This window comes from Quercus robur, chromosome 8 (genome assembly GCF_932294415.1).
Source record: "Quercus robur chromosome 8, dhQueRobu3.1, whole genome shotgun sequence".
NCBI lineage: Eukaryota > Viridiplantae > Streptophyta > Magnoliopsida > Fagales > Fagaceae > Quercus > Quercus robur.
Window position 1 is genome coordinate 12325182 of NC_065541.1, and position 15783 is coordinate 12340964.

A 15783-nucleotide genomic window follows, 5' to 3' on the forward strand; every position below is an offset into this window, starting at 1 on the left:
GCCTTCCTCTTCATTTTTTTTCCTCCATTCGAATCAGGGTTAAAGGTATGGTATTCGTTTGCCTCTGTGATAATCTATGTACATCTAATTTCTAACTATTTTAGTGTTCTCTTTACATTTAAAGAACTCATGAAACTCAAATTTTAGTGTAGCTATATCAGTTTTTGCAGAAAAAATACAGCTGGTAGGTTTATGTTTTGACTGTTTCAAGTTCATACTTAGAATAGTTTGGATTTCTTAGTTTTTTTTTTTTTTTTTTAATTTTAGTTTAGTTATATCAGTTTTAGCAGAAAAAATATAGCTTCATGGTTTATGTTTTGACTGTTTTAAGTTCAGACTTATAATAGTTTGGATTTCTTAGCTTTCTTTTAGTTTGGATTTTTAAGCATGGATTGAGGTTACAAATTGATTTCTGTTTTGTATTCTAGAGTTGATTGAATTGTAGTTTTAGCTGTGTTTCTCTTTGTATCTATAATTGAGTTTGTGCACACACTTAGATAAGTCTTTGGGTTTGGAACTTTGTAACTGAGTTTAGTAGTGTGTTTTGACAACAATATTTTTTGAAGTGAGTTACATCTTCAATATTTTAAATAGATATTAAAATGGTGATAATCAATTTGAATTTTTTTGTGTGGAAACTAAGCTATGGGTTTGAATTTGTTTAGTGGAAACTGAGCAAGGTGGAGTTATCAGCTTGCTTTCATCACACAACATTCCTGATAATCTTAGCGAAATTGGTGTGGAGTATGTTGAGGTTAGTTATTCATTACATTGTTCATATTGAATTGAATTATATGTCTCTCTTGTTTTTTCTTTTTCTTTTTTTTTGTTCTCTAAAAATCAGTTTCAGATGATATACATATATGGAGCAGGTTTATAAAATAATTTATATCTATGCCTAGTACAATTGTACCTTATAAATATTTAAATAATTTATATTTCCCTTGTGTATGTTTAATAGTTATAGCAAAAGCATTAACAAGTGTAAGAAAGCACTTCAATTGCACAAAGCTTTGTCTACAAAGAAAATCTTAACTGATTCTAAAAATAAATAAAATCTTCTACATAGTAAGCTTTAGTTGCCCCGGAATCCTTCCAACTCGAACTTGAATACAAGTTTACCAAATGCTTCTCTTTCTTGCATGCATTTATCCACAAGATACAAGGCATCATAGATTTATAAAGTTTTTCAGATTTGAGTATTGTATTGCTTAACAACATTATTTTTGTCTTCAAACACATGAATGTATGAACATGCAAGGTATGATGCATTTGACACATTGATTAGATAAGATGCATTCAAATACTTGCAAGGCTGCAAGACTATAATTGAAAGTAACTGCATAAAACAAAATGGAATTCTTATAAACAAGAAGAATTGGGATCGTAGATTGCAATCCTAATGTTTAATTCTTCTTTAAAAATTTATGTTTGCAAAATATTTGGATTGCTAAAATCTATGAATCTAATGATCATTTAATTCTTCTAAAAGTTATGTTTGGTATTCGTTTGCTATTTTAAATCTGCTTTTATTCTTGGAGTTTAATATCTTATTTTAACCTTATAAATATTCATCTATCTAATAATATAGTTTTTTTTTACATTTTTTTATTTTTTTTTTAATTTCCCCTGTGTATGTTTAATAGTTACAGCAAATATATGGTTGCTGTTTTAAATATGCTTTTATGCTTGGAGTTTTAATATCATTGAACAATTTTTTATTCTTTGACATAGTTGATAAGTTCTTTTGGAATGTAAAAAATCAAAATTTGATGATTTAAGTTGCATTCATTAATCTTATGCATTTAATTGTAGGAAAAGGAAACTGATGGCTGATTATTTCAAGAAACAACAAAGGATCCTTGAAGGTTGTTTGGGTATGCTCTTTTCTAAACACACAACAAATTATTTTGAAAAAACACACAGGTTGAAAGTTGGTGTATGAATTATATGAAATTTCTAATATGTATTGGAGTTATTCGATTTGATTATATTGGTCGAAACTTGGCTATATGATGTTTTTAGAATGACTTGACTATTTAAATTTTATATGACTTTAAAAGGTTTGCTTCTCAGTTGAATGCAATTCAGCAGTTTGATAAAATTCCTTTTTCAAAATATGCACAATACACCTCTAATATGAGTGTGTATATTGTGTTTGTTTCTATGCTTTTAAACATGCATCATTGTTTGTAGTTTGAAACCCAGTTGAAATTTTCACCAATTCAATTAGTCTTTTTTGTTCATAATAAACACACAAGATAGTCTGAAGAAATACATAAAAATGATTACTTTTTTGTTTGATAAGTTGTGGTATTTTATTAATGGAAACGATTAATATATTCTACTTAAAAATTTTGCTTAAAAAGATTGCTTCTTTCAGCTTTATTCTACTATGTTTTATATTCTACAATGTTCTGCTGATCAAATTAGCTACATTCTAATAATCCTAAGTAGGTGACATTATCTGCCCATTTAGTAAGCCATTCTTTTTCACATCTTTGCTAAAACTTCTATTTTGCAGAGTGCTTTGATATGCTTATCTAAGCAACATTTTGTGCTAACCTTATATGAATTTTCTAATATGTGTTGGTGTCGTTGGATTTGATTATATTGGTTGAAACTTGGCTATATGATGTTTTCAAAATGAGTTTACTATTTAAATTTTATATGTTAATTATCCTTAACTTATTGTTAAGTTGGTGCTAAATGTTATTCAAAACCATATTTTGAGAGGTAATTTTTGGTTTTTTTTTTTTGGATTATTCCACTTTTCTGTTAAATTTGATTGAAATAGTAAGCTTATAGTTTAATCTCCATTATGATTTCAAATTTAATTTTTCTTGCTACCAATTTGATAGTTATTGTCATTGAAAGTGTCAAAGTTTATCATTTTAGTACAAATTTTGTAGTTTGTTATTGTGATTATCATGTTTAGTTTCTGCAGAAATATAATAATGACGACTATGAAAGGCTTATTTTGTTTATTATTTTAATTTATGAAGGGATCTAAGAATATATTCTGCTCTCAAAATGGTTTTTTACCCCAATTGTTTTAGGGGCTCTATATACTTGAGAGACTCTTTGAAGTTTGAAGTTTTTAAGTATGCTCTTAGTTTTCTGGTGTCTAATACCATCCTATCCATGACTTCACCATCTGTTGCAAATGCAATTCACTGAGTTCCATCTTTGGGATAGCCCAAGGCAACAAAGCCCCACATTCTAATACTGGTTATAACGTATCATGCCACTTAATTCCAAGATACATCTTTCAATTTATGCAACTGCATGAGTGATGCGTCTACAATGCCTATTGACTTTATTCCATGGAAGTTTCAATGATGTGCAGACAATTGCACATTATTTATTAAATAAATGGCCTTTTTTTTTTTTCTCTTTTTGCAGGTAGGGATTTAGCATTTTGATATTCTACAAGTAAAGTGCATTATTTTAATATAATGAAAACATTGAATATTTAGTGGAAGACATGAAATAAATGAAATTGAAAAAAAAAAAAAAAAAAAGCCATAGCAAAAAGACATGGTATTGGGACATTTGCCCAATATGTGCAAATAAAAAACTGTTGGCATTATTTATTCCATGGAAGTTTCAATGATGTGCAGACAATTGCACATTATTTATTAAATAAATGGCCTTTTTTTTTTTGGTTTTTACAGGTAGGGATTTAGCATTTTGATATTCTGCAAGTAAAGTGCATTATTTTAATATAATGAATACATTGAATATTTAGTGGAAGATGTGAAATAAATGAAATTGAAAAATAAAAAAAGCCATAGCAAAAAGACATGGTATTGGGACATTTGCCCAATATGTGCAAATAAAAAACTGTTGGGAGGAGCTTTAGCCTAAAACAGTGTACCCAGTTGGTCCAATAGTAAAACAATCAGGTAACTCGTCCAAGAATGGCTTGTTGTTTGATTGGCTAAACAAGCAACCAATTGATTCTGTGGTGTATGTGTCATTTCAGAGTGGTGCAACACTGTCACACGAGCAAATGACTGAGCTATTTATGTCATTTTTTTTAGTCGCTATGTATATTTTGTTATTATTTGATGGTTGTTACAATTCTAATGTCACATCATTTGGAGGTTCATCTTAATTTTTATTTATTTTTAATTAAAAAAATTGGTAGAATTCCCATGCATCGCACTGGTTAGCGACTAGTAAATAATAATTATGTGGCGAATGACGTGGTGATGAGGTGGCACAACAGGAGCTCAACAGCAATAAACGCCACGTTTCAGTTTTTAGTAATATATAGATATAGATGTCACATCATTTGGAGGTTCATCTTAATTTTTATTTATTTTTAATTAAAAAAATTGGTAGCATTCTTGTGCACAGTAAATAATAATTATGTGACGAATGATGTGGCGCTGAGGTGGTGCAATAGGAGCTCAGCAGCAATAAATGCCACGTTTCAGCTTTTAGTAATATATAGATATAGATATAGATATCTAATCTTATCTAATCTAATCTAATCTCTATATCTATATATATATATATATATATAATAGCAGAAGCTGAGAGAAAGTGAATTCCTACAATTAAGGAGGTGCTGACAAATAGGATAATTGCCTACCTAAAATTTAGAAATGTATAACTTAAAAAAGCGATACATTATATTGTTTGGTAATGTTAACACCGTTTGACAGTCTTTGTGTATATATATTAAAAAAACGGTTAAAGTAAAAAAAAAAAAAAAAAAAAAGGCTTGCAACTAAAAAACCCTAACGATGCAGAGAAAGTGGATTCCTACAATTAAGGAGGTGCTGACAAATAGGATAATTGCCTACTTAAAATTTAGAAACGTATAACTTAAAAAAAACGATACATTATATTGTTTGGTAACGTTAACTCCGTTTGACAGTCTTTGTGTATATATATTAAAAAAAAACGGTTAAAGTTAAAAAAAAAAAAGGGGTTGCAACTAAAAAACCCTAGCGATGCAGAGAAAGGGAAGGAGGAAGAAAAAAATGCTTGCGATACAGAGGAGACAGAGTTCGCACGATCGGTCATCACCATCCCTTGCCAGACTTAGGCCATTAGATCGCCGGAACCGACATCGACAAAGGTACATTTTTTTCTCAATTTTGTAGGTTTGGGTATAAAACGTTACTTTTAATTGAGTTTTTTGGTTGGGTAGGTTTAGATTTGTTTCGTTTTTGTTTTGGGTTTTTGGAATCTCTATCAAAATGTTTGTTTTCTCAATTTTAGATATTTGCTTTTGTTTTGTTTTTGTTAGTTTTTTTAGATTACAAAAATCACTAAAAATATTGATTTTAGTTTGGGTACTTTTGTTTCTAATCTTAAGGAAATCGTTGGGATTAAATAAGTATAGGATTGAATGTTGCATTGATATTTATTTATCAATTTTTTTGCCGTATGAAAAACTTGATTCCATTATGGAAAAAAAAAATTAAATAAATAAATAAACCTAGATTCAATTTCGTCTTTCTATCCTCCTCCTCCTTTTTAAGTTGCCATGTTAGGAAAAAAGGCCACTTAAAATTCAGGCACATATACAATTAAAAAGTGATAAATTATGTTGCTTGGCAATGCTACAATACCGTATAAAAGCCTCTCATTATAAATAAATAAAAATTAACCGGTTAAAATTAGATGTACACCAAGTTAGAAATAGAGAGAGGCGGACACGGAGAAAGAAGAGAGAGAGAGAGGCGATGAAATCAAAAAGTTTCAAAAAACGATTTTGCAAACCCAAAACCTAGGCAGAACGAAAAACAGAGAAGGCACGGAGTGGGGACTGGGGAGAGAGAAAAATCTGCCACCATCAGAGAAACAGGCCGTGTACCCATTACAGGTAAAGTTATTGCTTTTGTTTTTGTTTTTTTCCTTTTGGTTTCAAATCTGGGAATTGAATATAATTTAGGTTTGAATTTCTTGGTTGGATTGGTTTAGATTTAGATTTTTTAATAATTTACTCATACGCTGCACATAACCTATCCCCTCTCTCATCCGTCTTTCTTCTCGCTGCCACTCTCTAATACGCAAACCCAAGTCGTGAGATAGAGTTCGTAAGAGGGATAATCGTTTCGGTACAAATCAAAAGAAAAAAGACTGGGATAGAGAGAGGGAGTTCACTAGGCCGTATGCCCGCCAAAGTCCGATCTCCCACCACCATCAGACTCCTGTAACCCCACAGGCCGTATGTTTTTTCATTGATGTTTTGGGATTTTCTGTTACAGTTTGTAGATTTCAGATTTTGATTTTTTTAATGGATATGTTTATTTAACTTAGGGAAAGGATGATTTTCTCAATGAGGTGATGGAACATCTGAGAATGAATGGGGGCATATTATGGAAGCTTGATACTGTAGATGTGGTTGGGGTCATATGCATAGTTTTCTTATTTCAACAAATCATTTATTCAAGTTGTATTCTATTAGACGTTAATATATATATATATATATATATATTGATGGAGTTAGACGTTAATAATTGAGAACTCATGTAGTCTGATGGTTATACATTATCATTTTTCTGATGTTTATAACCATTCACTAAGTCGAACAAAGTAATGGTTAACAATACAAGATTTTAAAAGTAATGTACAAATGTAAGTCAATCTATAAGTTCAATTAAAAGGGAAAGGAAAAGAAATATACCAATGCGGATGATTATGATTTATGGCCATGTGCATATGATTATGCTATAGAAAACCCATAAAGAAAAAGGAATAATCCAAACTTGAATGTTGACCACATGAAGATGAGAGACATACTTTTTTAATGGTGGCTGATTATTTCAACAATTACATGTTGGTGCATACACATGTATGAATGAAAATTTGCTTATGTGGGAGAGGTGTAACCAATGTATATTGAAGACTAAATTATATAATGGATTGAAGGATTTGATTATCAAAGGCGATACAACCTCAACATCAACACTAAGGGAGAGTGATTGCAGGTATTCTAAACTAATTATTGTTACTTTTATTTTTTGGCTTTATATTTTGTGTGTATAAATATAATCAAGCTAAAATATTACTTCCAGTTTGTACCTATAAGCAAGCCATCAGGGACCCATAAACTTTAGGACATGAACATAAGATTGAGATCACAAGGAATGAAACCAAACAGCAGTAGGTAAAAAACTGTCACTCACTGGATCATGGCAGTTTGGCATTATCAATGTTTCTATTCTACCTAGCGAAAGGGACCCGTCAGAACAAAATTGTCTTGATATCTCTTTGATGCTATTGGTTTTGGTAGCATTTGCATGAATGAAACTAGGTCATGGACATTATTTGCATCCTCAACATCCCACACCTAGAAAAAAGACCACTTAAAATTCTGCCATGTTTACAATTAAAATGCCAAAAGTCACAATGTTTTGCTAAAACACTGCACGATCTAAAAACTGAAACCCAAAACACTACATCAATTGGGCATAAGAGATCAAAAAGTTTAAAAACATGATTTTGCAAACCCAAAACCTAGACTTTTGGTAAACAAAGAAGGCACGAAGTGGGGACTAGGGAGAGAGAAAAATCTGAGACCGCCAACTACTTCAAGCCGTAAGACAATCTAGCCTCTGCCACCACCAGACCCTCTACCTTCTCATTTAGCCAATTACGCAAACTGCTTCACTATTTTTTCTACCGTTCTGTCACCACATTGAAACCTTTACCAGTAAGGTTTTTTTGTTTTGTTTTAAAATTATATTGTTTAAATATGGTTTAGGCTTGGCTATTTTCAATCGAATTGATTTTGATTTAGGCTTAGGTTTGGGTACGTGATTTTTTGAATGCGAAATTCTTTAAAGAAATATCATGTTTGAGGTTTCAAATATGCTATTGATTTTTTATTTGTTCTTCACAATGTTGTTTTGTTAATCATCTTATAGTTTCTAAACACAACTCTGTTTTGTTTTGTGGTTGTCAAATTATTTAAGGTTTTTCTTTTTCTCTCTTAATTAAGCTTTTTCTTGCAGTAGTTGTGATATAAATGACAAAGATTTCACAGATCATATTGTTTGAGGCAAGTAATTTCTTTACAATGAGTATCAGCAAATTAACAGCAAGCTTTTCAAATTCCCCCTTTTATATTATTTTCAGCTTAATTGTTGTGTTTCCTGCGTTGCACAATGAACCAGATTAACAGTTTTTTTAAGACTCACTCAATCTCATTATATCTCAAGGTCAAGGTATTTTGTCCTTTTTATGATCTTTTTTCCTTATTCTTTAAATGGTTTTCTTTTTGTCTACATGGATATTAGATGGGGATAGAATCTCTAGAAAACCACCCCATTCTTCCTCTCTCAAATTTTGCCTTTTGTTATATGCACACAAAGTGTTTAATAAAATAGCTTCATTTTTTCCCCATTTAACTTCAACAGACTTTAATATAACTATATAAAAGGTTTGTTGTAGACTGTTATCCTCTTGGTTGGTATGTTCTGCGAAGTTAAGGTGGATCTTTGAAAAGGGTTTTGGGTAATATGGAAGGTTTATTGCAGTTCTGTCAGTTTAAATTATTTTGGTTGTTTTAGCACACCTCTAATTAGTGGCATTTATCTATAAGAAACTGTAACTTATATAGATCTATCAAATATAAAATTTGCATTTCTTTCAAGTTGCTTTATTCAGTTTTTTTTTTTTTTTTTTTTTTTTTTTTTTTTTTTTTTTTTTTAATGTAACAAAAAAAGTGTTTTGATAGGAGCTTTGCTAATTTGTTTATATCATGTCTCTGAATGCAAGTAATCTTATCCTAAAATTTTAGTTTTTCTTGTGGTTGGTTTTCTCTACGTGAGTGTCTTCGTTTGCTTGAGCAGCTTCATACTCTGTGAGATCTAAATAATATTTTAAGTTGTCTTATCACACTAAAGCTACATTACTAGCAATGAAGATAAGTTAATTAATTAACAATTAAACATCTTGATAACTCTGTTTTAGTTGACCAAAGTGAAAAGTTGAATCCATACTACTTACAGCTCTTTTGTCCTAATTTTGAAGGAATAATAGTCTCTACTTTCAACTTATGATGATTGATGAAGTTTGAAAGTTTTTAAGTTTCTCTTACAAAGCAATTTGGACATGTGTAGTAGTAAATACCAATCTTTCTGTCCAGCTCTTGGTTTTATGTAATTGATTTTTTCAAGTAAAGAATTATCTTTTGGCTAACATTTAGAACACACTTTTCATATGCCTGGAACATGTGCAATTTTATACTGATTTAGAAATATTATGTTTGATATATTTGAAGGTGATTACATACTAAGTAGGGCTAATTGTCATGACTTTCACATTGAAGTACATCTGAATCTACCCTTTTCAACAGACGTAGGAATATTATGTTTGTCATATTTGCTAACTTCAAGATAAGAACATGCTATAACCCATTAAATTCATTTACTTTGAGAGTTATATCTAGGAAAACCTTTGAATTATCTATGATTGGGGAATTTCGCAGTGTGTACGTGTTTTGTTTGATTTGTTTAATATAAAAATTTATTTGACACATTCCCGTTGAGACAAACTTTGAATTCTCCATTACTGGCGAGATTGGCAGATTGTGAATAAATGTGTTTAAAAAAAAAAAAAAAGAACTAAGTAATGCATTCTCTTAGAGATTATTATTGTGGATGTTTATGTAGAAGAGCATAAACTCTAAACCTTACTGAATAGTGATAGCAATGTTACGAACTACTAAATTATGAGTAGTTGAACTTGCACCCAATCAGATATCAATGGATCAAATAGCATGCCAACTAATTTCCATCTTTTTTATCTAAAGTCTGTAACTTCACAGTTTTTCTATATTTTTCCTTTTCCTTTGTCTTGGTATTTTTAATGTTTATATGTTTTCATTCTAGATAAAAGTCAATGTTACAAAAATATGTAACAAAACACAAAACTTTTATTGCTTAGGATGTCTTCATCTTGATTTGATATTGATCATTAAATAGCATTATGATGTTTGAGCAATATGCATATATTTAGACACTTTTTGATGCAGCATTTAATTAAATTGTCAATCATTGCAGGAAATAAAAAATGTTGTTGTGGGAAAATCAAAGAATGACAACTCCATTGAAAATCAGCAAATAGAAGTAGCATATACGTTTGCCAATGCTTCATAAACGTCACAAGGCTACTAAATAGAATGCATCGAATAGGGAAAAGAATTGAATAGGGTACAAGAGCAACTTATTGCTAAACTTCTATGATATAACATTTATGTTAAGATGATTTATACGGCTATATAAGAATTTTTATGATATAACATTTATATAATTAGAGTTTATCTGTGCTTGATTTCACACTCAATTAAATTGTAATTTCCTACTAAAATTTTATTGTATTTTATAGAAAGCATTCATATGATTAACAAACTTTACATGTTTTAACATGACTAATACATAAAGTACTCCTCTGCATATGGGTTTATTTATGTAAATCTGAATGCATGTCAATTGCAAATACAACTGCATTTTTTTTTATAGAAATTTATTTTTGATGATAAATGGTGATTTTAAAGAGTTGGGAGTTTGGTCATGCCAAATCAAAGAATCAAAAAGATATTGTTAACTGGTACTATACTTAACCTCCATGTCCTCTCTCTCAAATATCTCTCTATAATTTAATTCAATTTGTGCTTTTCAATATTAATGTTTTGTTCATCTTCTTATGCAAAAACTAATAACAGAATTCCCTCATTCCAGGTTACTATGAAAGGTTTAGATGGAATACTAGGAGCTAGCTTGGGACTAGTAATCATTCTATAATTATTATGCTCCTAAAGCTAAGAAGCCAACAACTAGGACATCCAACTATTTGCAAAGGTGGTGGTGCTGTTGTTATAGATAGAGGAAAAGGAAGGTTATAAGAAGTTTAAATCTAAGATAAAGAAAGGGTATTTCTTTTCTCATTGTTAGGAAGTTAAATTATGCAAAATATTGTTATTGATGTTGTTGCTTTTGTTGGTGTCATCAACCCAAAAGGTATAAGACACAGTGATTGATAATCTAAAGTGCTTCTTACTTCCTAGAAATGCCAAAATTAACTATTGCACCTTAATTTGGGACTTCTCTGACTTGAATTGTCTAAAAACTATGTATGTCTAAAGCAATTTAGTTATAATATTATACCTTTTTTTTAAATCCTACTTGGTTTCTAAAGATAGCTTTTTCATTTATATTTTGTTTGCTAATAGCTTCTTCTTTCTAATGGTCAAGTTTTCAATGACTACATCTTTGCACTATCAATGTTAAAGTTGTTCTATATATACAGATGCTAAAGGTATTACTGTGGTCACTGCTTCTAAAAATAGCACCCTAAGGCTGTGGAAGGTAATTGAAAAATGCCAATAAGCTGTAAACTCAAATGACAAAGAATGTAAGCTACTAAATAAAAGTAATAGACTGAACCCTTTATGTATAAGTGTATTTTTTTGGCAGCATATGCCTAAGTGTTTGCTTGCTTGGTTCCTTATTTCTATGCCATTACTCTTTTGGATGCATCACTCTGCTTACATTTTGTTATAGCGATTTGAATGTTTGCACTAAAAAAATGATTTTTTATTTATTTTTTATTTTTTTGCTTGCTATAGTTTGAATTTGGTGTCTCTCCTTAGTTTCTCTTTGCCTGCACCATAATTGTCTCCAAGAACCTATATGTTTTTTCCCTAATAAAGTGAATTTTGTCTCATGTCCTTGGAATTGTGTTTGTTGACTCCAAGAACCTATATGTGTTTTCTCTAACAAAGTGATTCTTTTCTTATGTCCTTGGAATTGTGTTTGTTGCTATAATATGCTTGAATTATGGATTATTATTTTAATTGCCTTGGTCATTACAAGATGATTTCAGGAGGGAGAGAACAACCAAAAGTTGATATAATGTGTTATCATGCAATTTTTTGTGGTGGTGTTTTCTTCACTCATAGTTGTGGATTTGGGATGAAGACTATGTTATCTTTGTTTTTTATCAACGAAAGACTGCACCAGTGCAGTAATATTTATTTATTTTTGTTAAATCAGAATGAGGTATGCTATAGGGATGAAATGCTATAATGATACCTTGCCCTTTACTTAAAGTTGAGACACAATGTCACTTATTCCTAAATATATGTAATGCTTTTTTTTAGTAAAAATGGTAGGTGTATTGGAGGGTGAGACTTGAGAGTGCAAATTTTTATGAAGTAACCATTTTGAAGGACTATTAAACCATTTTGAATGCTGCCTAAAGGATAAAAATAAAAATAAAACATAGTTTGTTAAGTGCTAACCATGATAATTGACGATAACATTAGATTTGGGATTGGTTAATAGTTTGATATCTGTAACTAGAAAACACATCAAATTTGAATTGGGTTGAATAAAAAGTATTGAAATTTTAAAAAAGTATAGAAAAGTTACCCAAAAAAAAAGACTGCAATAAAAGTTGTACGATTTTAGATCCCTTAAAATACAATTGGATTAATCTAGTTAATTAGCCAAGTGATTACTTAGTTCAAATTTCAAAGTGCAGAATATAAAGAATACAAAGATATAATGACCTAGGAAATCAAACCGATAAAAATCTGAGAAGGATTTAACCTAATTATCCTTAAAATAAACTTGAATCCACTATGAAAGAATCGAAGTTTTACAATAGTGACTTAGATCACTAACATCCTATTACTACCCACCAGTAAAAAACTTACTGACACGACCACGTGACAGCTCCGAGACTGCGAACTCCTTCTTTTCTGGATTCTCCAGCAAGTACAAGCACTCCTATTTGTGTATCTTTAAGCTTTTATTGTAGCAACTGAATGATCATCAAGTTCTCAATGAAATTTTCTTCTTGATAATCCTAAGTCTGTGTGAAGGCAACCACCTCTCCGATCTCACAAGAGATTCACACACACAACAAATAGAGCAATCTAAAACGTCGTTAGGGTTTTCCCTTTTATACTTAGGGAAAAACATAAAACCCTACACGTCATGGGCTTAGGGCTCAGTTGGAAAAATCTGTAGAAAAACGTTCTGCCCGAATTTCGATCGGTCGAGTCTAATTCTCGATCGATTGAGCCAAGCAGAATCTTACTATAACTTCTGCAGCAACTTGATTCCAACTTTACATAAAATACATACACTTTGAGCAAGTCTAAACAAGACTATAAAACCTGTTTTGATCATAATTTGCCAACAATACAAATTAGAGTTCTAATACATTAGTTCCTAAGTACTTAGAACCTAACAAACTCCCCCTTTGGCAATCCGTGACAAAACACAAACTAAAATGCTCAAAGTTTACAAAGAAAAGCCCATTACACAAATAATGCCCATTATAACAAATCCAACCTAACTACTATTTATCAGTTGCAAGTTTAGACAGCAGCACGACTGAATCAACCTGTATATTTCCTGAAACACTTAAACAAAACGCATAAACGCATGTGTGGAAAATACAAGTAAAACACAACTAACTTCTTGATTTCACATAAAACAAAATAAAGACATATATCATGAATAACTCATAAATATAAATCAATAAGTAGTGAAACAAGAAACATATAAACAAAAACAATGTATCTCCCCCTATCAAAAAATACATCAAGAGCCAAAAAAAGTAAATACATAATGAAGCACCTAGATTCAATCTAAATAACTCCACAAGCTCCAAGACATAAAAAAACTCCCCCTAAAACAAAAATCTCCATTACGAAGTACTTAAAATATACTCCCTTTTTTTGTGACGGAATGCCAAAGGGCACTCAGAGTCCATCATCAAAAGGAGGTGGCGAAGGCGAACGTCGAAGATGCTCCAGATCAGCTCTCAAAGCACAGATCTCATCAAGCATGTCCACCAAAAGCTAATCATGAGCCACCTGAACGGTCATGACAATCTCCAACGTACGTCAAATGTCAAAAACATCCGAAGTAGATGGTGGAGGAACAGTAGCAGCATCAACAGGATCAGCAGATGCCTCACCAGAAGTAGTACCTGTAGGAAAAGGAGGAGGGGGTGCAGTACCAGAAGGCTCAGCTCTAGGGCGTTTAGAGCTCGGTCTCAACTGAGCAGCCCTCTGCCTAAGAAAGGTGGTACCTATGGGAGCTACAATATGAACAGACCCAAAAGCGGGGAAATTCTCTAATCCTAAATGTAACAAAATCCGATGAATGAAAATCGGAAAGAAGAGAGAGTGAACAGTGGAGGCACTCCTATGAACTTCGTTCAAAGAACGAAGAAACAGATGAGGGAAACTAATAGAAGTATCCGTGACAAGAGCGTACAAAAACACACATCGCTCCAAAGGAATGGTGTGCAAATGAGAGATAGGCCACAAAGAATGACAAGCTATCCTAAAGAAAAGATAGTGAATCTCAGTAAGTTTAGCAGTGGTGATCCTAGGATCAGAACCCCACTGGATAGAAAACCCAGTGATGTATGACATGACGTCATCTAAGAGAGGAGACTCATCATAAGGGTAGACAGGGTCCTGGACCACGGGTACCCTAAGAGCAGCAGCCACTACTAAAGGGGTAATGGTGAACTCTACACCTCGTATCCAACACTTAACGAGAGTGTTGGAATCATAGACGTGGATAGAGAGGTTCGAGTAGAACTCTCTAATCAAGGTAGCAGGAGGAGGATGGTCTATATCCAACAGAGGCAACCAACCCCAATGCTCAAAATTAGTCCTAATGGCAGGATCAAGCTCATCTAACAACACTTGATGCTCAGCCCATATTTTTCTCTTAAGGTTTAGCTTCAAATACTTCTCTTCGTTTTTCAGGCTCAGAAACCTCTCACTATCAAAAGGGTGGTCAGAAGAAGTGGAGGCATCCCTATTGGCTCTAGTTTTCCTAGGCATGGTGCTAAGGAAAGGACAAGGCACACAGAAAAGAACCAAAAGGAACAAAAAGAAAAACCAAGGGTAGACTGCAAGTCAGCACAAAAAAATATAGAAATAACAGTCTATATGATGCATGAATAGATAAATGTCATGATGCATGCTCTAATGCAGTGAGAATAGGTTCAATTTAGGTTCAAATTCACAAAATTAGCTTGAGCATAGAGTTTCTAACAAAAAACCCAAAATTTGAAAAACCACTTGTTCAATTTTTAGAAAATTGACTAATTGATCATTAAACAGGATAGATAACACCAAATAATAATCAAATAAATCAATTCAACAAGCCAATTTCATCAAATTAGACCTAATTGAACAAAATCCCCAAATCGGGTAGATTCAAACCCTAGAATTTTCAATTTCTCACAATTCACCAAATTGATCAAATTAATCCATCAAGATCAGTTATATAACAACTTATAACAAAAACCCATTGATCAATTTCAAGAAAAATGGCTTGAATCAACAAAAATCCCAAAATCTAAGAGGTTTGAAATTTCCCAAAAAAAAAAAATGATTTAATGCATGAAAACATAAAATAAATTAAAAAGAAGGGGCAAAAGAGTCTTACCGGCCTTGTAGAAGTAAAACCTTGCAAAAAGTTTGGAGGAAAACGACAAAAATCTTGCTTGGAGCCTTTGACTGATCGAATAGAGAGAGAGAGTTTGAAAAATTTTGAAAAAGTGTATGAACATGTGAGAAACTCCGTTTTTAAAAAACTCTATACGACTTTCGACTGATCGAAAATTAGATTCGATCGGTCGAAAATGCTTCGATTGATCCAACACCAATCGAGCACCGATCAAAACAGACAGAGACTTATAGCAAATTTTAATCGCAATTTCGATCGATCGAAAAACAGATTCGATCGGTCGAAATTCTGGAAAAATCAGTTTTTT

General features: G+C 31.7%; 1 protein-coding gene and 1 long non-coding RNA gene across 2 annotated transcripts in view; one reads left to right on the top strand and one right to left on the bottom strand.

Annotated features, from left to right (window-relative positions):
- Positions 1–15783, bottom strand: part of LOC126694620 (probable disease resistance protein At4g27220) — a 190843-nt gene that overhangs the window by 50218 nt on the left and 124842 nt on the right. The gene's annotated exons all lie outside the window — the stretch shown is intronic.
- On the top strand, positions 4886–10299 carry LOC126694635 (uncharacterized). The gene is made up of 3 exons (XR_007645837.1): positions 4886–5095; positions 6895–6953; positions 10032–10299. It is a non-coding gene; the product is annotated as an uncharacterized LOC126694635 (long non-coding RNA).